The 22,967-nt window shown below is 37.3% G+C and overlaps 1 long non-coding RNA gene across 1 annotated transcript in view; it reads right to left on the minus strand.

The window, feature by feature from the left end:
* LOC132413639 (uncharacterized) overlaps nucleotides 1-22,967 on the minus strand; it is a 491,922-nt gene that overhangs the window by 373,863 nt on the left and 95,092 nt on the right. The window lies entirely within an intron of this gene.

Genomic DNA, 22,967 nt, shown 5'->3' on the forward strand with positions numbered 1-22,967 from the left:
AGATTCAAGACATATTTAGGAAGTAAGTTGTTTTTTTCCCTCTTCATTCTTTAACAGTTCAAACATTATTCATAAGCCCAAGACAACGTTAATTGCTTTTATGGAATGAGTAATCACAAACTAGAAAAAATTTGGATAGTGAAGTCTTTGGCTTGTGTTGTTAATGTCTTTTTTCCATTATGATGTCTAGAACCTCCTTAAAGTTCATGAAAGAAATATGCTAAAGGAGTATTCCGGCTACCTTATTTTCTGGGAGTAATAGGCGTTATTTACCCAAGTCACTTAGCTAATTGGTAGCAGAGCTAGAGCTAAAATCCTTCTGGTTTCTAATATGGTACTGATTTCTCAACTTGGTGTATACTTGTAAATATTTAAAACGGCCTTCTAAAGATTTGCAGAACGTCAGAGAAGCTACACTTTAAACAATCCATCCTTATCCCCAAAGGTACATTAGAGCTAAAATCACAAAATTAATGGTTACTTACTTACCCAGAATCAATACATTCCTTGGCTAAGATGAGTAACTGTTTTTGGACGTAACATAAAAGAGATCTGGAGAAGCCAATGCACCTGAGTGCTGTTGATAGATGGAAAGAGGAGGCTGGGGAGGCTGCAGCAGGACACAAGAGCTGAGGCCAGCTTCAGCCAAGCCAGGTCTTAAAACTGGTGGCCTGGCCAGCCCCAGGCAGGGGTGGAGATAGGAAATTAGTAACTGAGCCATGAGCTTAAGAACCTAGAGTTTGGAAACCTTCAGGACACCCAGTTTCCTAGTCTGGGTCCCCATATTCTAGGTTTCCTCTAAATTCGGACCAACCTCTTCATCAAACATTTTAAAATTGATTAGCCATATGTGAATGTTACAAGCTAGGAGTAGAAATCCACCCAAGAACCTGATATTCTAAAGAAAAGCCTATAATCAAAAGGATGCTGTGGCCCTAGTTTGGAAGGAAAAATATGTAATGTATATAGGTTATAAAAATCCCTAAAATAGGTCAGGTTTATTCAAATTATTTTATCAAGAAATGAGAAAATCATACAGATGTACTGATATAATGCATCTAAATTGAAATGCCACATTCTTTATGAGCCACTGCCACTTACAAACGATGTCAAGAACAAGTGTTCACTAAATGCTTTCCTTTTAGAAGCTGTCTTAATGTGAAAGTGAAATACCATATACACTCACTGTTCCCATGGTAACTATTTTCTTACTAAATGGAACTGGCATAATCAGCATTTAAGACCTTCTATTTCCTGAAATGTTCATCTTATGTGAATGTCTTTTATATACAAGTTACATGTAGTGTCTTCCCCTTTTATTTTCTTCTTTTAATTAAAACTAATTTTGTTAAATTTGGTGGCTCTCTATAGGAAAACTAATGTGGTGTATTTGTTGCTCTATTGTTTACAAGATAGATTCCTTTAATATTTTACTGTTTTCTAATAAAAACTGGCATACTTCTTTTCCTATACTGTTGAGAATTCAGAGCTTCTTTAAACATAATTCAGTTAATATATGTCCTAGATGTGCTTGGTAAATACTACAAGAAATGCTTTGTCTGTGTTAAAAGATAAGTTTCAGAAAAAGTAGAACAATGTCTCTCATAAATAAATGAAAATGCATACGTGTTTAAAATTTTTATTTTACTCATTATGTGAGAGTCTCTCTCCATGACATCTGAGCCCTTTTCTCAACTAGATCTCAACCTCTGGCCCTAGTCCTTGATAGGATGGCACAGACCAATTTTAGCAAGAATCTTGTTATGTCCATTTAGAGAGAATCTCCATCCTTGATATCTGATAACCCTGGCCTGTCTTCAAGAAGAATCCTGTTAAGTCAGTTTAGCAAGAATCCCTCTACCCTTGATGTCCCTGCTTATTAACTTTTCATCTGCTCACCCGCTCACTCAGCTAGTTGGCTATAAATCCCCAGCTGTCTTTGCTGTATTTGGAGTTGAGCTCAGTACCTCTCCCCTATTGCAATAGTCTTGACACCTATCATAATAGTCCTGAATAGACTCTTCCTTACCATTTTAACGTGTCAGAATATTTTTTTTTCTTTAACATAGGCAAATGTTAAAACCAGTTCAAAGGAAAAATCAAAAAGCACAAACTTGAGGGAGTAAAGGAATCAAATTGTAAATGGGGGCAAAACTGGTTTTTCTCAAGGGGCAGGGAAGTCTACTGGACAAGACAGAGTTTGCATATCTGTCAATTCCCTACAGTTTGCAAACCCTGCAAAATAGCTCAAAGACGATGATCTAGAATTTGTTGTAGGGCTAGAGGAAGAAAACTGGGAAGATGGATAATACTTCATTTTCCACTGAAGTATAATTTTTGTTTCTGGAGTTGAGCATAGTGACGATAGAACAAGTCACACTGTAAATTCCTATTAGCAACAGCTCTGCAATCATACTCTCCCAGAACCCAAAGCATGACTTCTCATAATTCAGGCTCAGAAACAATTAACTGTGAAAAAGTTGGGAAAAAGTAGATATTTAACTCCAACAGGTCCTCTATGCAGTACAATCTATACACTTTTGAGGAGAGTCCAGTCCCATGACAATCCTTACTTACAAGGCTGATGTAGTAAAGACCATATAGGATCACTCAATATGACCAATAAAGATACAAAATAGGTTAATATTCTCATTAGTAAACATATTTTTGAATTTTAAGAAAAACACATTAGAAGGAGAATGGAATCTAGCTAGATAGAAAAGAAAGTGCTGGGGAGATTAACTTGAGTTCTTAATATTAATTCACTTAAGTAATTATATCATTGCACTTATTCATACTGTCTTATATAAACTTTTTAAAAAATATATTTTGACCCTACTTCATACAGCACAGAGACTGTCTATACCACCCTGGTCTCCTCCACAGAACCCAGTGCTTTGCACGTACTATATGTTGGCTGAGTGCCTGAGTCGAATGAAACTCAACGAAGGCTTCTCTGTATGTAAAGTGCCATTTCCCAGACATGTTGCTTTCTATGGCCCTAATTTAATTTAAAATGTCATTTTTAGATAATATTACTGGCTATCATTTTTTGAGCACTGATTATGTGCCAGGCTCTGTGCTAAGCGTTTTACATTTATTATTTCATTTAATCTCTGTAACAACCCTATGAGGTTATTATTCTCCTTTTACCAGAGATATAATGGGATTAAGTTTTACTATTGTGCAGACCTACTGAATATACACACGCATTTTGTCTTCTGCACTATCATCATTTTTCTGGGATTAAACCCAGTCCCCCCACCCCCATTTCTAACCTCTACGTTTTGGGCCATTAAAGGGGGGGCAGGTGTCCACTTAAGGCAGTTTGAATGGGGCTACACAAGTCTTGGGGTGTACCTTCTGCTAAGTGATCCACAGGCAATTATAGCCATCTGTGGAAGGAGACCCTCACACCCAAGTGAGAGACAGCTCACCTGACCCCTCAGCTCAGACACTGTGAAGTGATTATTCCAAATGCAGGTGGCCTGCAGGTGCTAGCCCATCTTCCTGAGAGTAAAGGTCACTAGGTCCTCCTCCTTTTAGGCCCACTGACCTCCTCTAAGGACAGGCCACACACCCCACCCAAGCACAAGCCAACATTTTATTGATCTCCCTGGGCCAGGGTAGAATGAGTCTGATCTCTTCTTTTTCTAATAAATTGTTATGATACCAACATCTCTCGATTTTTAAGAAGCATTGTTTTTTTCACTCTCAAACAAACTAAGCTCTTGAGAAGGAAAAGTCTTGATTTTAGAAACTACTGTTTCTGATATGGGCTTCAGGTATTGCTTTAGAATTCAAAAATTGAATATCCTTCTTGTGCCTTCTTAAGAGAAGAATCCAAATTCTCCTGAGACTGTTTGGAGGCCTCTGACTGAATTGCAGGGGTGGGTAAACATTTTCTGTTAGAGGCCAGATAGTAATATTTTAAAATTTGTGGGCCACAGAAACTCTGTGTCACATAATCGTCAATTTTTTTTACAACATTTTAAAAGTATAAAAACAATTCTTAGCTAGAGTGCTTTTGTAATTTCAAGGGCTTCACTTTGCTAATATGAATTGTAAGAAGAAACGTGTTCAAGACATTCGTTTGGCTATTTGTCTATTATGAGCTCAAATCAGTTAAGAATGTCATGGCCATTGAGAAGTGCGTATCCGGACTTGTGAATTTTGTATTTCTGCATGTTTGACCCATGGCTGAAATTTTAAAATTCAAATAATAATAATTCAATAATAAGCTCTTTTTCAAACATATAAATATGTTTATATATCTTTTCTGAATCTTTGTATGTCTATAATTTAGAAGAACCTTTACTTCTTGAGTGAGTGTGTAATATTAATAAATTAGATTATAAAGTCTCTTCAATTAAAGGAGCTCTATTCTGATTGGCTTATAGAGATAAATAGTACTTACATGAGTTGAATATTCCTAAAATTCCCAGAAATTAAGGAAACTTCACTAATAATTTCAGTGTGCTAAAAATAGATATTCTTAATGAAACTAACTCAAATATTTTAAGAATTAAAGTTCATATAATTTAGATAAATTTTTTCAAATGAGACTAATTTAATATTGTTGGTTTAGTAAAAACAGTTAAATCTTCTCTGTGATACCAGCATTAAGTATCGTACAAGATTACATTTTGATTTTACTTTGGTATGTTCTTCCTAAATTTATATAGGTTTACTTATGGAAAAAGCTAATATTACTTCTACTAAATGTTTAAGATTATGAATGATGCAAACTTGTGTTTAATTAAACTAAATCATTATTCTAAAAACTTTATTTCAATATTAATTATATCTTATAATATGTCAGCTTAATGATAGTTTCCAAGATTTTTAGATCATTTAAAATCTTGAACTGATGCTAAATTGAGTAAATTAATGGATATTCATTAAATACCAGATCATTTCTAAATAAGATGGGATACTGAAGCATTAATTACTAAGCATAATTATAAGTTTATATTCTTTTTATCTCATTTTTTGAGGGTATGGAGAATCTATATATTTGGGGTGTTTTAATGAATGTGTTCATTTTTCTCCATTTCAAAACCTGTACTATAAAGAATATGTAGGAAATAGGAAGTTATAGAGGTTCAATAAAAAGGAAATTTATTCACTCTGGTCAGAGCTAGCTATGGTTTGATGGTTTTATTTGTAAGATTTTCACAAAGAGCTTTAGTATCAAATATTATACTGATGTAAAACTAGAATTTAGTTTTCCCTCTGTTAAAATGACAAAATTTTTCTTGGATTATTGGCTACATCTTGGTTAACAGTTAGTTATCAAAGTTTATTCTTGACAGAGGACCTTCAAGATGGCAGAGGAGTAAGACGTGGAGATCACCTTCCTCCCCACAAATACATCAAAAATACATCTACATATGAAACAGCTCCTACAGAACACCTACTGAATGCTGGCAGAAGACCTCAGACCTCCCAAAAGACAAGAAAATCCCCACATACTTGGGTAGGGAAAAAGACAAAAGAAAAAACAGAGACAAAAGAATAGAGATGGGACCTGCACCTCTGGGAGGGAAGTGTGAAGGAGGACAGGTTTCCACACACTAGGAAGCCCCTTCACGGGTGGAGACTGCGGGTGGCGGAGGCGGGGGAGCTTCAGAGCCGCAGAGGAGAGCACAGCCACAGGGGTGCGGAGGGCAAAGCGGAGAGATTCCCGCACAGACGATTGGTGCCAACCAGCACTCACCAGCCTGAGAGGCTTGTCTGTTCACCCACTGGGGCAGGTGGGGGCTGGGAGCTGAGGCTCGGGCTTCGGAGGTCAGATCCTAGGGAGAGGACTGGGGTTGGCTGTGTGAATACAGCCTGAAGGGGGCTAGTGCGCCACAGCTAGCCGGGAGGGAGTCCAGGAAAAAGCCTGGACCTGCCTAAGCCGCAAGAGACCATTGTTTCACGGTGCGCAAGGAGAGGGGATGCAGAGCACCGCCTAAACGAGCTCCAGAGACGGGCGCGAGCTGTGGCTATCTGTGGGGACACCAGAGACGGGCATGAGACGCTAAGGCTGCTGCTGCCGCCACCAAGAATCCTGTGTGCAAGCACAGGTCACTGTCCACACCTCCCCTCCTGGAAGCCTGTGCAGCCGGCCCCTGTCAGAGTCCCGTGATCCAGGGACAACCTCCCTGGGAGAACACACAGTGGGCCTCAGGCTGTTGCAACGTCACTTTGCCCTCTGCCACCGCAGGCTCACCCCACATTCCGTACCCCTCCCTCCCCCCGGCCTGAGTGAGCCAGAGCCCCCTAATCAGCCGCTCCTTTAACCCACTCCTGCCTGGGCAAACAACAGATGCCAGAGGGTGATCTACATGCAGAGGCAGGGCAAATGCAAAGCTGAACCCCAGGAGCTGTGAGAACAGAGAAGAGAAAGGGAAATCTCTCCCAGCAGCCTCAGGAGCAGTGGATTAAAGCTCCACAATCAACTTGATGTACCCTGCACCTGTGGAATACCTGAAGAGACAACGAATCATCCCAAAATAGAGGCCGTGGACTTTGGCAGCAACTGTAGACTTGGGGTTTGCTGTCTGCGACAGACTAGTTTCTAATTTTTATGTTTATCTTAGTATAGTTTTTAGTGCTTGGTATCATTGGTGGATGTGTTTATTGGTTTGGGTGCTCTCTTCTTTTTTTTTATAACTTTTTTTCATTTTAATATTTTTTTTTATTTTAATAACTTTATTTTATTTTATTTTTCTTTCTTTTTTTTCTCCCTTTTCTTCTGAGCAGTGTGGCTGACAGGGTATTGGTGCTCCGGCCGGGCATCAGGCCTGAGCCTCTGAGGTGGGAGAGCCGAGTTAAGGACATTGGACCACCAGAGACCTCCCAGCCCCACATAATATCAATCAGCGAGAGCTCTCCCAGAGATCTCCATCTCAACACTAAGACTCGGCTCCACTCAGTGACCAGCAAGCTACAGTGCTGAACACCCCATGCCAAACAAGTAGCAAGACAGGAACACAAACCCACCCATTAGCAGAGAGGCTGTCTAAAATCATAATAAATTCACAGACCCCAAAACACACCACTGGACATGGTCCTACACACCAGAAAGACAAGATCCAGTCTCATCCACCAGAACACAGGCACCAGTCCACTCCACCAGGAAGCCTACACAACCCACTGAACGACCTTACCCACTGGGGGCAGACACCAAAAACAACAGGAACTATGAACCTGCAGCCTGTGAAAAGGAGACCCAAAGCACAGTAAGCTAAGCAAAATGAGAAGACAGAGAAATACACAGCAGATGAAGGAGCAAGGTAAAAACCCACCAGACCAAACAAATGAAGAGGAAATAGGCAGTCTACCTGAAAAAGAATTCAGAGTAATGATAGTAAAGATAATCCAAAATCTTGGAAATAGAATGAAGAAACTACAAGAAATGTTTAACAAGGACCTAGAAGAACTAAAGAGCAAACAAAAAATGATGATCAACACAATAAATGAAATTAAAAATTCTCTAGAAGGGATCAATAGCAGAATAACTGAGGCAGAAGAACGGATAAGTGACCTGGAAGATAAAATAGTGGAAATAACTACCACAGAGCAGAATAAAGAAAAAAGAATGAAAAGCATTGAGGACAGTCTCAGAGACCGCTGAGACAACATTAAATGCACCTACATTTGAATTATAGGGGTCCCAGAAGAAGAAGAGAAAAAGAAAGGATCTGAGAAAATAGTTCAAGAGATTATAGTTGAAAACTTCCCTAATATGGGAAAGGAAATAGTTAATCAAGTCCAGGAAGCACAGAGAGTCTCATACAGGATAAATCCAAGGAGAAACACACCAAGACACATATTAATCAAACTATCAAAAATTAAATACAAAGAAAAAATGTTAAAAGCAGCAAGGGAAAAGCAACAAATAACATACAATGGAATCCCCATAAGGTTAACAGCTGATCTTTCAGCAGAAACTCTGCAAGCCAGAAGGGACTGGCAGGACATATTTAAAGTGATGAAAGGGAAAAACCTACAACCAAGGTTACTCTACCCAGCAAGGATCTCGTTCAGATTCAACGAAAAATTAAAACCTTTACAGACAAGCAAAAGCTAAGAGAATTCAATACCACCAAACCAGCTTTACAACAAATGCTAAAGGAACTTCTCTAGGCAGGAAACACAAGAGAAGGAAAAGACCTACAATAACAAACCCAAAACAATTAAGAAAATGCTAACAGGAACATACATATCGATAATTACCTTAAATGAAAATGGATTAAATGCTCTAAACAAAAGACACAGACCAGCTGAATGGATACAAAAACAAGACCCATATATATGCTGTCTACAAGAGACCCACTTCAGACCTACGGACACATACAGACTGAAAGTGAGGGGATGGAGAAAGATATTCCATGCAAATGGAAATCAAAAGAAAGCTGGAGTAACAATTCTCATATCAGATAAAATAGACTTTAAAACAAAGATTATTACAAGAGACAAAGAAGGACACTACATAATTATCAAGGGATCAATCCAAGAAAAAGATCTAACAATTGTAAATATTTATGCACCCAACATAGGAGCATATCAATACATAAGGCAAATGCTAACAGCCATAAAAGGGGAAATCAACAGTAACAGAATCATAGTAGGGGACTTTAACACAGTACTTTCAACAATGGACAGATCATCCAAAATGAAAATAAATAAGGAAACACAAGCTTTAAATGACACATTAAACGAGGTGGACTTAATTGATATTTATAGGACATTCCATCCAAAAACAACAGAATACACTTTCTTCTCAAGTGCTCATGGAACATTCTCCAGGATAGATCATATCTGGGGTCACAAATCAAGCCTTGGTAATTTAAGAAAACTGAAATCATATCAAGTATCTTTTCTGACCAGAATGCTATGAGACTAGATATCAATTACAGGAAAAAAATCTGTAAAAAATAAAAACACATGGAGCCTAAACGATATACTACTTAATAACCAAGAGATCACTGAAGAAATCAAAGAGGAAATCAAAAAAATACCAAAAACAAATGACAGTGAAAACACGACGACCCAAAACCTATGTGATGCAGCAAAAGCAGTTCTAAGAGGGAAGTTTACAGCAATACAATCCTACCTCAAGAAACAAGACACATCTCAAATAAACAACCTAACCTCACACCTAAAGCAATTACAAAAAGAAGAACAAAACAAACCCCCAAAGTTAGCAGAAGGAAAGAAATCATAAACATTAGATCAGAAAGAAATGAAAAAGAAGGAAACAATAGCAAAGATCAATAAAACTAAAAGCTGGTTCTTTCAGAAGATAAACAAAATTGAGAAACCTTTAGCTAGAATCATCAAAAAAAAAAGGGAGAAGACTCAAATCAATAGAATTAGAAATGAAAAAGGAGAAATAACAACTGACACTGCAGAAATACAAAGGATCATGAGAGATTACTACAAGCAACTGTATGCCAATAAAATGGACAACCTCGAAGAAATGGACAAATTCTTAGAAAAGCACAACCTTCCGAGACTGAACCAGGAAGAATTAGAAGATATGAACAGACCAATCACAAGCACTGAAATTGAAACTGTGATAAAAAACCTTCCAAAAAACAAAAGCCCAGGACCAAATGGCTTCACAGGCAAATTCTATCAAACATTTAGAGAAGAGATAATACCTATCCTTCTCAAACTCTTCCAAAATATAACAGAGGGAGGGACACTCCCAAACTCATTCTACAAGGCCACCATCACCCTGATACCAAAACCAGACAAAGATACTACAAAAAAAGAAAACTACAGATCAATATCACTGATGAACATAGATGCAAAAATCCTCAACAAAATACTAGCAAACAGAATCCAAAAGCACATTAAAAGGATCATACACCGTGATCAAGTGGGGTTTATCCCAGGAATGCAAGGATTCTTCAATATATGCAAATTAATCAATGATACACCATATTAACAAATTGAAGGATAAAAACCATATGATCATCTCAATAGATGCAGAAAAAGCTTTCAACAAAATTCAACACCCATTTATGATAAAAACTCTCCAAAAGCAGTCGTCGAGGGAACTTACCTCAACATAATAAAGGCCTTATATGACAAACCCACAGCCAAAATCATTGTTCTCAATGGTGAAAAACTGAAACCATAGAAGGTTAAATTTGCATGGGTAAAAGGTAATGAATATAACTGTTTCACTAATTGTGTGCTGTATGGGGAGTTCCTAAAGAACTGCCAATGCCCCTGCTATCTGTGACATGTCTTTATTTATTAGAATCCTGGTGCTGCTTTGCCTGTTATTAGACAATAACAGTACAGTGTGATTAGTCATACTTTCAGTTATTTTTAAAATGTTAACTTAGGCACAATTTCTTTCATTTGAATCTGGCATCTTCTAAGCCAGTGGTTTTCAATTGGAGATTTGCATTATTCACCTATGGTGTTATATTCACATACAGATGTTTAGGACCTACTTCAGCTCACTAAATCTCTTTACCTGATATTCTTGATATATTCTAGGTACACTCTTACTTTATTCTTGGTATATTGCGTCAGGATTATTATATACCACAAAATTTTTCTCTGAAATGATTATGTTTATTCATTTTATAAATTAGATTGTCATGTTCACTGTGTTCTTTGAAAATAGGTCTATTGGGTTTATAGATATTTTGTCTAAAGTAGTTTTTGACTGAATTTATGATCTTGTTCTGCAGGCCACAGAAACAACCAAATATTTTTGTCAGTTTCATTATTTTTAAAGTGGACTCTCATCAGATCTTTCACCTTGAAACTTACCAATAATAGGTTAACCACAGCAATTTTAAGTCTCTTGTCTTCCACAGAGAGTTTTCTGTTTTACACTTATGCTTTCCTGAAAGCACCTGCGATAAGCTACAGGCCAGAGTGCTTCATCTTCAACGAAGTAGGAGCATCTCAGAGCCTGTGAAAAGGATTATACCAGGTACTTCAGGGAACAGGCTTCTGATAGCACCATTTGAACAACTTTGATCACGAATCATCAGGGAAATACTAGTCAAAACCACAATGAGATATCACCTCACACCTGTCAGAATGGCTATCACTAAAAAGATAAGAAATAACAAGTATTAGCAAAGATATAGAGACAATGGAACCCTTGTGCACTCTTGAGGGGAATGTAAATTGGTACAGCCACTATGGAAAACAGTATGGAGGTTCCTAAAAAAATTACAAACAGAACTACAATATAACACAGAAATTCCACTCTTGGGTATTTATCTGAAGAAAACAAAAACACTAATTTGTAAAGATATATGCACCCCTATGTTCTTTGCAGCATTATTTACAATAGTCAAGATATGGAAGCAACCTAAGTGACCATCAATAGATAAGTGGATAAAGAAGATGCAGTGTATATACACACACACACACACACACATACACACACACACACACACACACACACACACACACACACACACAAAATGGAATATTACTCAGCTATAAAAAAGAATGAAATCTTGCCACTTGCTACAACATGGATGGACTTAGAGCATATTATGCTAAGTGAAATAATTCAGACAGAGGAAGACAAATACTGTTTGACACTACTTATATATGAGATCTAAAAAATAAAACAAATGAATAAATATATCAAAACAGAAACAGACTCATAGATACAGAGAACAAACTAGTGGTTGCCAGAGGGGAGAGGGTTGGGCAAAATAGGTGAAAGGGATTAAAATGTATGAACTACCAGCTATAAAATGGAATAAGTCATAGGGTTGTAATGTACGGCATAGGGAATATAGTCTATAATATAATAACTTTGTATGGTGCATAATCTATAAAAATATCAAATCACTATGTTGTATGCTTGAAACAAATATAATACTGTAAGTCAACTATAGTTTAAAAAAAAAGAAACAACTTTGAGAACCTACCAGTGTGATGAATCAGGATTCCCAGAACTGTAGTCCAGAAGCAGTTGGAGTCAGAAGTCTGCTAAGTGAAGATAAAACAGAACAAGAACTAATGACCCAGGACTGAATGAACTGATGAGAGATAACTGTGATTTTTTGCTGGAATATTGTTGCTGTTTTAATTTCCTATTTTTGTACATACAAGAAAGCACTTTTGCTTTCTTCTTAAGTGATGACTCATAACAGTTGAGTAGACTCTGCCTTTATAAAATGAAATAAAACACTTGTAAATGATATCTTACTCTCCCTAAGCCCTCAAGAATTTGGAATCACATATTGAGAACATTTTTAATGTAGCCAGTCCTATCAATTTTCTTCATAGTCATAGTTTGAAAAGCCTTCTCCATGCCAGAGTCAGATAAACATTTACCTAGAGTGATTTCTTGTTCACTTGAAAGTTGATTGGTTTGTTTTTAACTTAACGAGTGTTATGTTTGGGTGAGTTATGTCAGGATGGTTATTTAGTTTGTTCAACTTGCAATGCACTAAATTTTTAAGTAGCTAGATACTACATTTTTATATTTATAAATCACTTTCAGCTCAAAAAACAGCACTCCCCACAACATGGAACAATTTCCAGGAACTGCAGGCTGAAGAAATTGTGATGCTCTCACCCTTGTTCTGCCCCTACACTCATATGTCAAAGCAAACTATAGCTAAGTATATAAAGTTACAATAAGGTTCTAATTTTTTTTGTGATGAATACATTATTTTTTTTTTTTTTTAACATGCGAAGTTGCCAAGTAAAGAGTCTTGATGGCCTCAAAGGTCACTTTCAGTTCAAAGAGAAAAACTAAGACCCAGATGTATTATCCTTTATAAGCCTTTATCAGTGGATGGGCAGTTCACAGTTGCCAGAAACAATTCTGACCCTATTTTTTTTTTTAGAAAGAAGTACCAAAAGAATATATAGAGTACGTAATTAAATATTTGTTAGATAATGATGTCTCCCCAATAGCCGATAGGGTGTAAAGGAAAATTTTGGTTTTCTCTACTCACAACACCTTTTACATCAAATATGCGAGTTTTTCTCTCACTTTAAGCAATTTCCCAACTCTCTGGATACCATGGGGTTACCCTACAACTCAGTTCTGACACTATCTAGAGTTAATGCAGACCCCACAGGTTAAAGGCCTAGCTCCAAAAGATTACCCTCCACTTCAGACGTCAATCCCAAATCCAGATTGTCACCTGTACTACTAACCAACTGGCTGTAAATCACAGATTCCTACAGCCTCCTCAAGTTTGCTAATTATCCACAACTGCTCACAGAATTCAGGAAAACACTTGCTTATGTTTCCCTGTTTATTATTAAGGATATTGTAAACGATACAGATGAAGAGCTGTATAGAGATAACCTAATTAGGCATCCAAGAGGAGCTTCTGTCCCACAGAGATTGGGTGCATCACCTTTCTGACACATGGCTGCTTTCACCAACCTGAAGTCTCTATAAACCCTGTTGTTTAGAGTTTTTTTGGAAGCTTCCTTTCCTACATAGGCACGATTGATCAAACCATTGACCTCTGGTGATTAAGTCAATTTCCAAAAGTCCTTATCTTCTTCTGGGAGGTTGGAAGGTGGGGCTAAAAGATCCAACCATCTAATTACCGGCCCCCCTCCTCCAAGAGTCACCTTATTAGCATAAACTCAGGTGTGGTTGAAAGGGGCTTATTGTGAATAACAAAACATGCTCCTCTCAGCCTTATTACTCAGGAAATTACAAGGGTTTTAGAAGCTCTGTACCTGGAACCAAGGACAAAATCAAATATATATCTCTTTTATATAACAATATCACAGGGTGTGAAACAAACATTTAGTTGAAACAATTATAAAAGGTATAATGAAAACATATGCCAGAGATCACTTCAAGCAAGGACAGTTGATATACTTAATTACTCATACATGAATCAACAGCTTTTCAAATCTTTTCTAGAAGAATAATAAGTAAAAATAACAAATACTACTAGGACCAGGAGCAATCTTCAATTAGTCCCTCATTTTTAATGATGTAACTGAGGACTATTCAATCATTGGCGATATAGCAAGAAGTATGTTTCACATCCATTTGAAATAATCCAGAGCTATGCATTGTTTGGGGAACAAAACTTACCATGACAAAATATGTCTCTGTGGCTTGATGATTATTTGGGGCTGGTTGTTTTTAAGAAACAAAAGGGTCTCCTCCCCTTAACTGCCTAAAAGAATTTATATAAAAGGCCTGTTCCAAGAAGACCTATCACCATAGATTACTAAAGTGTAATATGAACCAGGTGTGGTAGACTAGGGGAAACTTAGGAGTCTGATCAAAGTGTTATATGCGCTCCATTGTCTCTGTGTGGCCCGGAAAACATTTGTTTGCCAAACCTTTGCTTTTTTTCATTGCCAGCTAAAAAGCGTCACTCGTCATCGGGTTCTACAAGAATGGAGTCACTAGCCACTGCAGCCGCTGACCTTCAACACACCCTGAAAGGTGTTCAGGGAGGAGATCGGAACAAGGGACTCTGTCCTCTGGGAAAAGCTGGCATTCTGCCAGCCTTCAGATAGCTCTTTTCAGGAGAGGATTTATGAGTCCGATATCTTGGATCGTCTCATATCTAGAAAAGCACTAAAATCATTAATGGAGACCTCTGCTCCTCGTGACTAGCAGCGACCTTCTGCCAACATGTGTGCTTGATTACATGTATACTCCCTTCTCTAAAATCACATATATACAGACCTCCTCCTATACCTCCTCCTATACCTCTTTGGAGCGGTTCCTCAGAGCCATTTGAGAGGCTGTCTCCCTGGCTATTGTCCTCATTTTACCCCAAACAAAACTTAACTCACAACTCTTACATTGTGCATGCTTTTTTCGCAATCGACATCATCTGCCTGTAAATTGCCTCCCTTCCCTCTGAAGTCCCAAACCCATACCTGCTTCTCCTTCTCTCCGATGGTATATGAGCTTCAATTGCCTGACTTGTCTTTGGGCTCATAGTCTTATGGAGCCTCTGTACATACCTAATTAAATTTGATTTTCTCCTGTTATCTCTCTCATTTCAATTTAATTCTTAGACCAGCCAGAAGAACCTAGAAGGGTAGAGGAAAGTATTTTTCCTCCCCCAAAGCATGCACTTTGAAAATCTGATGGACAGGAAAATAAAGGGGAGGAAACACTAGTACAGCAGAATGGTTTTCCCAAGACTCCTGAAAGGCTTTGGTGCTTATAAGGAAGTACACCTACCATAGAGTAAAAAGGTAATGGGGCAAATTACTGAAAGGTAATGAGGAGACACCAATGCTATGACAATGCCCTTCAAAGTCACCAATTCACTCCTTGAACTAAAACCTAGCAAGTGAAATAACAGCGAACAGGAGGACCCCAGGAATTGACAGGCAAATAAGCACTTGCAGGCAACACACAATGAATTCTGCACCGGGATGTTTGGGGTACTCATTTGCATGTTGGTTACCAGGAAGTTCTTTCAGTTCACAGTCATTTTAAAGCACTCCTTGTCAGAGCCTGGGAATGCGCTGAAGGGTCTGACCAAAGGTGAACTGGCAATGAGTTAGTTCTCTTCTGTAACCCATAGGAGACAACATGCCTTCTATTGGGAACGTATATATTCTTTTTACATGTTTATCATGCAAACAGAGCAGAGCCTCTGACTACTGGACTACTGTCTCTCTTGTTAAAGACAAGTCCTCTGACCACGTTGACCCCATTTCTGCCTTAATCTCTGGATTCTGATGTTGTAGAGCCTCCAACCGAGCTCCCCACCTCGGAGAGAGTGATATCTCACTCTTCTGTTACTGCATCTGCTTCCTATTTATAAAGGGTGAGCCTTCAGAAAAGCAACGTTTCTTCCTTTAATCCACAGCAATATTTATTGCTTCAGGGTAATTCCAGTCTTGTCCTCTGGCAAGCTCCATTTAAACAGGCAAAGCAAATGCATTTTCTCTCCTTCATGTGAAAAAGGTTGTGGCTAACAGGATTCTGTTGCTGACAAGTGTAGCCATTTTAATTATTTTGAGACAAAAATAAACAAAAAAGATAATCTTAAAGTCAAGAGTCCCCTCTAGAAATTTCTTTCTCATGGCATCTTTGCAATCAGCACAATTTAGCTTCCATCCTCACTGTTTTTTAAGTGCCTACTAAGTGCTAGTTGTGGTTAGAGTGCCCACCTCTGCCCTTTAGTCACCAACTCTTACCAGAATAAAGACACAAAGCAGGTCTGTACAATGATTACATTCAGCACTTTCTAAATCTCATAAGTGGATACAGTATTCTCCTTAAGTACAGAGTACCAGGAAGGCTATAGGTTGTATGATGGAGAATAGAGATGCAAACCAGGATGATGTGCTTATAAATAGGACGGAACAGAGGCAGTGATAACATCTCTTTTCTTTGGACTAAGGGAATGCTTTATAATGATGGCCAGATTTTTGCAATGAATACAAATGAAATAGGAGAGCCCCCAATTATTTGTCTCTTTGGTATATACAAGGCTAGTTCTTCCAAAATGTGGTCTTAACAGTGGAATAACTATTTTAGGTATGCTGGTATAATGGACTTCATCAGTCTCATTTCAACATGGATCTATTACCAACTATACTCAGAGGATCCTCTGCAGTTAAATTCTGGCTACTTTTACTAGTGACACTCAAAAGGCAACAATGATGTGGTCTCTCAACCTCACAATCAAGGACTGTGCAGAGAAAATACATAAAAGTAGCTTAGTAGATCACATGATGATTTTTTATGCACAATAAACTGCAAATAGCCACCTCCTTAGGGAATGCCTAGCTGTGTATCTATTGCTTTTAATCCCACCCAGCTCCTCTGAGTATATTAGTTCTGCTTCACACAGGAGAAATGCAAACCTTGTTTTAGCATGCAAACAACAGTAAATCACATCTTCTTTCACTTTTATAGCTCAATGCAAATATTTAACATTTATCTCATGTTTCTTATTATCAAAGCACCTGCTATCATGTGAGAAACACAGATTTTAGTTTTACTCACGATATAGAGGAATAAATCAAAATACAAAGAGAAAAATAACTTTGTACATACAGTGTACGACACAGTTGAAATTTGAATTCAGAATTTGTAAGGTATGTTCTTCTCATAAATGCAGGTATAGCACATAGAACTCTTAGCCAATGAAAACCATAGAATGAGTACTCACTACTTAGTGAAAAGTGTGAACCTTGTAAATGTCTTATCAGTATCCTTTCCTAGAAATCATTTGCTTCTATATTCTTCACAAAACGGCCTGAACAGAAACACTGATGACATAATTATTTAAGATCTTTGAAACAGCTGAAGAGAATCTGATGAATGGATTAAAAATTCTGTCATCTTTAGGAGTATCACTACTGTAATTTGGTTATATGTGGAGTTTTTATTGAGCATTATTAATCATTCTTAAATGCAAAGACAGAAGATTCAGATATTTTTAAAAGTTATCTCTTAATGTTTGCCAGGCCACAAAAACTACTAAAAATATCAGGGTTTGTAAAATATTGATGGTAATTAGAATGAGTATACATGTAGATCAAAAGAAACAAAATTTCCATAAAGCTAATATCTTTAAATACTTCACTAAATATCAAAATACTGAGTTATTTGAAATCATATTTCTTGGAAGCTAGTTGTTTACTGAGGAGAAAATCTAATCTAAGACACTGACCATTTAATTTTGGTATCAAATCAACTCCTTTTTTAAGGCAAAGTCCAGTCCAAAGTCACTGTGATTTCAAACTCTAGAGAGAAATCAATCCCAATTGAAAACTACAGTGTTTTACACTACCTTATTTTGTAGAAAATACATCTTAAATTTTATAGGTTGATAGGAAAGCAATGTGTTTGCGAAAGACCTGGAATAAATACTAGAGCAGATAGAAACAAAGAAATGGGGTTTACTATCATACATTTAATAAGTGATGGGTTTTGACTGCCTTTTTTTTTTTCTGATTCAAAATTTTAAACACATTTCAGTTCAACTTTGACTAAAATAACATAATCAGTTTCTCTGCTTTTGTTTTGGTTCCCTATCATTGCCAGTATTTCTAGGTGTGATGAGAAATAGAACTTTACAGACAAATTACAACATGACAGTGTACAGAAGAAATAAGATGGTTGTGGATCCCAGAGGAAGGGTCCGAGTTGTATAGCATGAAGGGATTGGGTTGGGAGAGAAACAAAGAAAACTGAACAAAGGGACATGTCTTAATCAGAGCACATTTAGAAATGTGAATTTACTCAAGGTAGCATAAATAAAGAGGGATCTCACAGGTTCCAAGAAAATGAAATCCAAGTTCACACAGGGCTGGGAGTTGGAATGGAAGAAGAGGATCAAGATTGCTCTGCATCCCTCAAAGCCGCATGGCTTCCCTCCATTCTACTTCTCTATTCTGGCCTCTAGTTTTCTAGCTTTGTCTTCAAAACTATTATTTACTCTTTCCTGAATCATTTTTTTAAATTGTTGAATGCTTCATTTACTTCATGTATTTTTTTATATCTTTATTGGAGTATAATTGCTTTACAATGGCGTGTTAGTTTCTGCTGTACAACAAAGTGAATCAGCTATACATACACATATATCCCCATATCCCCTCCCTCTTGAGCCTCCCTCCCACCCTCCCTATCCCACCCCTCTAAGTGGACACACAGCACCGAGCTGATCTCCCTGTGCTATGAGGCTGCTTCCCACTAGCTATCTATTTTACATTTGGTAGTGTATATATGTCCATGCTACTCTCTCACTTCATCCCAGCTTCCCCTTCCCCACCTGTGTCCTCAAGTCTGATTTCTACATCTGCGTCTTTATTCCTGCCCTGCCACTAGGTTCATCAGTACCATTTTTTTAGATTCCACATATGTGCGTTAGCATATGGTATTTGTTTTTCTCCTTCTGATTTCCTGAATCATTGACAGGCAGGTGGTTCTGGTTCTCCATGGTACAGATTCCTACCCTGGCTCTGTAAAACTAATTATTTCAATACCCAACGTTACCTCCATTCTGAGGGACCTGATTTCCAAGCCTCCACCCTTTTCAGTTAGCTTGAGTCAGGGGGCAGAATCAAATGGTAATAAGGTTGCCCCTTCTGGACAGTGTGTGAATCAAGATTTATAAATGGGAGTGTAGGAAGGCATGAAATGGACAGCATCTGTATACTATGGAATAGAAAAAAATCCTGGGCTTTCATATAGAAATAGCCACTTCTTTATCAGGCTTAATTGTTGTCTTGGAAGGCTGAATTTGAGACCCAGCAGTGAAGAGTGAAAATGATGAGACTGATGTTACAAAGTAATGAAATAAATTTCTGTACGAAATCAAAAGCAGGAGTCTTTGGAGAATGGCCATAGTGATATAGAATAGAACGTTATCCATAGCTTTATTATTTCTACATAGTGTAGAAATGGAAAAGAATGCCAACAATTATGCCTTGAAAACTGTAATCCCAATATGCTATATTAAAAAAAATTACTATTTACAAAATACTATAACTAAATAATAGTATTTCTATTTATAAATGATTAAATGTGGGTCAGAAAGAAGGCATTCATGATGAATATTCATAGATCACAAACCAATCTGTGTCAGGTATAAAAAAATAACTTAAAGTCTGAATCTCTAATATCTCCAGGTTACTATATTTAACGTACTTAGGAAAATGAGTCACTCCCTCTCACATATTTGATACAGAATTCCTTAAATTCTAAATAACAAAATTAGTAAACCTTGAAAGTTTAGAACACCTTTATTTAGTATATGAAATATGTATCTATTTACCAAACCAAGAGTACCTTTACTTCCCTGTTTTACCCAGCATTCATTCAGAGCTAACATGTATTAATAATTCTGCATCCCAGTAGTTTCAATGGTTTTCAATGTGCTTTAAGCAATAAGAAAGTAATTTGGGATAGGTATGTTAATGGAAGATCTGGCTGAAGAGGTCTTTATCTAGAACTCTTTTTCCAGATCTATGGCTTTGAAACTTCTTTGATGTTTTATGTATTCACCTAGTATATACACACATAAATAAGTTTACATATATACATATTGCATGTTACATACATATATACAATATAACGTACAATCAGCCCTCCATATCCACGGATTCTGCATCCACAAATACAGAAAGCAACAGTGAGAGACTTAAGCATCTGCGTATTTTGGTATCCAAAGGGGTCCTGTAGCCAATCCCCTGCAAATACCAAAGGACAACTGTATATAACATATGTAGGTACATATGAAATGGAAGTTTTACAAACCATTACTTACTCTGTCTATATGCAATATTCTCTGCTATTTTCACTACTTTTCCAATTCTATTTCCTCTATTTTAAAAATGCTGATCACAACACACTAAGCTGATTTCACAAGCCACTAATGAGTTCCAATCTGTAGTTTGGAAAACACTGCTTTAGACCAATTAAACATTGTACTTTATTTCAACTTTCTTCAATTAATTTGGTATACCTAGAGACAGACTGTGTCATTTGTGAAGTGATAGCCAAGACCAATATATGACTTCTATTGGTCTACCAACCCATATATATTCTTCCTAGTATCCATGCAGCCTTCCTCTATAAATTAACGTGGCTGGTTTCACTGTAAATTGCACAGGCATTTCCTTTATTTGCAGAAAATATCTATTTTCAAATGGAGAAAAGAATCCCCCCCAAAAGACAAACTAAATCGCATAGTGAATCTAACAGAAAGTGATTAATGGGATCGATTGTTGGCATAGTCCTGCTTACTTCCCTCAAGAAGGGTGAATACGACCGCAAATTCATCTTCATTAATATGTTACCACTTAGTGCGGTGCTCTAGAGATACATTTGCTAGTTAATAATTAATCAGAAAATTTCTCTAGTGATAGTAGCAGAAGAGAGAATGAATGGGTAGATTTGCTCTGCATAGAGAAAGCTTTCCAACAATGACACCATAGCCTTAAAGACGTAAGAACAACAGCCTTTATGAAATCTGGATGGAATGATAAATTTTTAAAGATGCAATCCTTTTTGGAAAAACAGGTTTAGTCTCACTACACGGGTAATGCTCACTATTCCACAGCACCTCCCCTGTGGCTCATATATCCCTAAACCTTCCCTATCACATAATACCCTAATTTATCCTTCAGAACGTTCCTCCTGACTGTAATGAATTGTTCTATCATTATTTGCTCTATGTCTGCCACCCCCCTTAGACTGGCTAACTCAGTATGGAATCCACAATGCCTAGCTCGGTGTGTACCACATCAACAGAACTCAACAAATATTTATTGAATGAAAGAGTGAGTGGATGGATGGAAAAAAGTGAGTGAATATTTTATAATGTTGATTATCACACTTTTTCTCCTTTCAAATAAGGTAGAGACTAACAGTACCAACGGCAAACTCTCTGGGCATTTACTGAAAAGCCTGTTCCCTTCCTCTTATTCACCCAAGCCAAGAACTTTTTAGTTCTGTTCAATTTTTCCACCTTGTATCCCACTCAACTAATGTTTATTGGGTTCCTGCTGCGGGTCAGCAACTACACTATCTCTCTAATCCATCTGTTCCTCTCCTTTCCGTGTGCCAGTCTCACCATTTCTTCCCTACGTTATTGCAGTAGCATCTTAAATCTTCCCTGTATACTGTCTCTAATAGTGACCGCCCCCCACCCAATATATTCTACACACGGCTGCCCAAGTAACCTTCCTGAAATATATGCTATCCCCTTGCTCAAAATCCTCAAAGCCAAACTCCTAAGTCCGGCATACAAGGCCCCACCTTTTTCCCTAGGTTCGTCTCCCTGACATCAATTATATACTCTCCTTACATAACAAAATTTCTATAATACTTTGCTGAATGCCCCATGCTGTTTCATCACTACATAACTTTGAACATCCTGTTCCTTCTTCTTGAAATATCCTTCCCATTTTCTTCACCTGATGTGAAGAAAAATTCATTCTTAAAGATCTAATGATAACTTTTCTATGAAACCTTCCTTGGTCCAATGACCCTTCTCAGCCAATTACTCTTCTAAGCCACTGTCCTTTTCTTGTGCTCCTCATTCTGTATTTCAAGCCTACAGCAACATTTATTAAATTTTACTGTTATTTCACCACTAATCATCAGAAGAATGCAAATCAAAACCACATGAGATATCATCTCACACCTGTCAGAATAGCTATCATCAAAAGAACACAAATAACGAATGTTGGCGAGGCTGTGGAGAAAAGGGGATGCTGGCGCATTGCTGGTGGGGGTGTAAACTGGTGCAGCCTCTGTGGAGAACAGGATGGAGGTTCCTCAAAAAACTAAAGATACAACTACCATATGACCCAGCAATTCCACTCCTGGGTATATATCCGAAAAACACAAAACAAAACATTAATTCAAAAAGATACACACACCCCAATGTTCACGGCAGCATTATTTACAATGGCCGAGATACGGAAGCAACCTAAGTGTCCATTAACAGATGAATGGATAAAGAAGTTTTGGCATATTTACATATGTATATATGTATGTATGTATATATATATATATATATATATATATATATATGTATACACACACACACACACACACACACACACACACACACACACAATGGACCACTACTCAGCCATTAAAAAGAACAAAATTTTGCCATTTGCAGCAACATGGATGGACTTGAAGGGCATTATGCTAAGTGAAGTAAGTCAGACAAAGAAAGAAAATACTGTATGATATCACTTATATGTGGAATCTAAAAAATACAACAAACTAGTGAGTACAACAAAAAAGAAGCAGACTCATAGATGTGGAGAACAAACTAGCGGTTACAGTGGAGAGGGGCAATATAGGGATGGGGAGTGGGAGGTACAAGCTATTGGGTGTAAGATAGGCTCAAGGAGGTATCGTACTATACTGAAAATGTAGCCAATATTTTGTAATAACTGTAAATAGAAAGTAACTTTTAACATTGCATTTTTAAAAGTTTTTTTTTAAATAATAAATTAATAAATAAATACATTTTACTGTTTTTTAC

The sequence above is a fragment of the Delphinus delphis genome, chromosome 18, assembly GCF_949987515.2.
Source record: "Delphinus delphis chromosome 18, mDelDel1.2, whole genome shotgun sequence".
Lineage (NCBI taxonomy): Eukaryota > Metazoa > Chordata > Mammalia > Artiodactyla > Delphinidae > Delphinus > Delphinus delphis.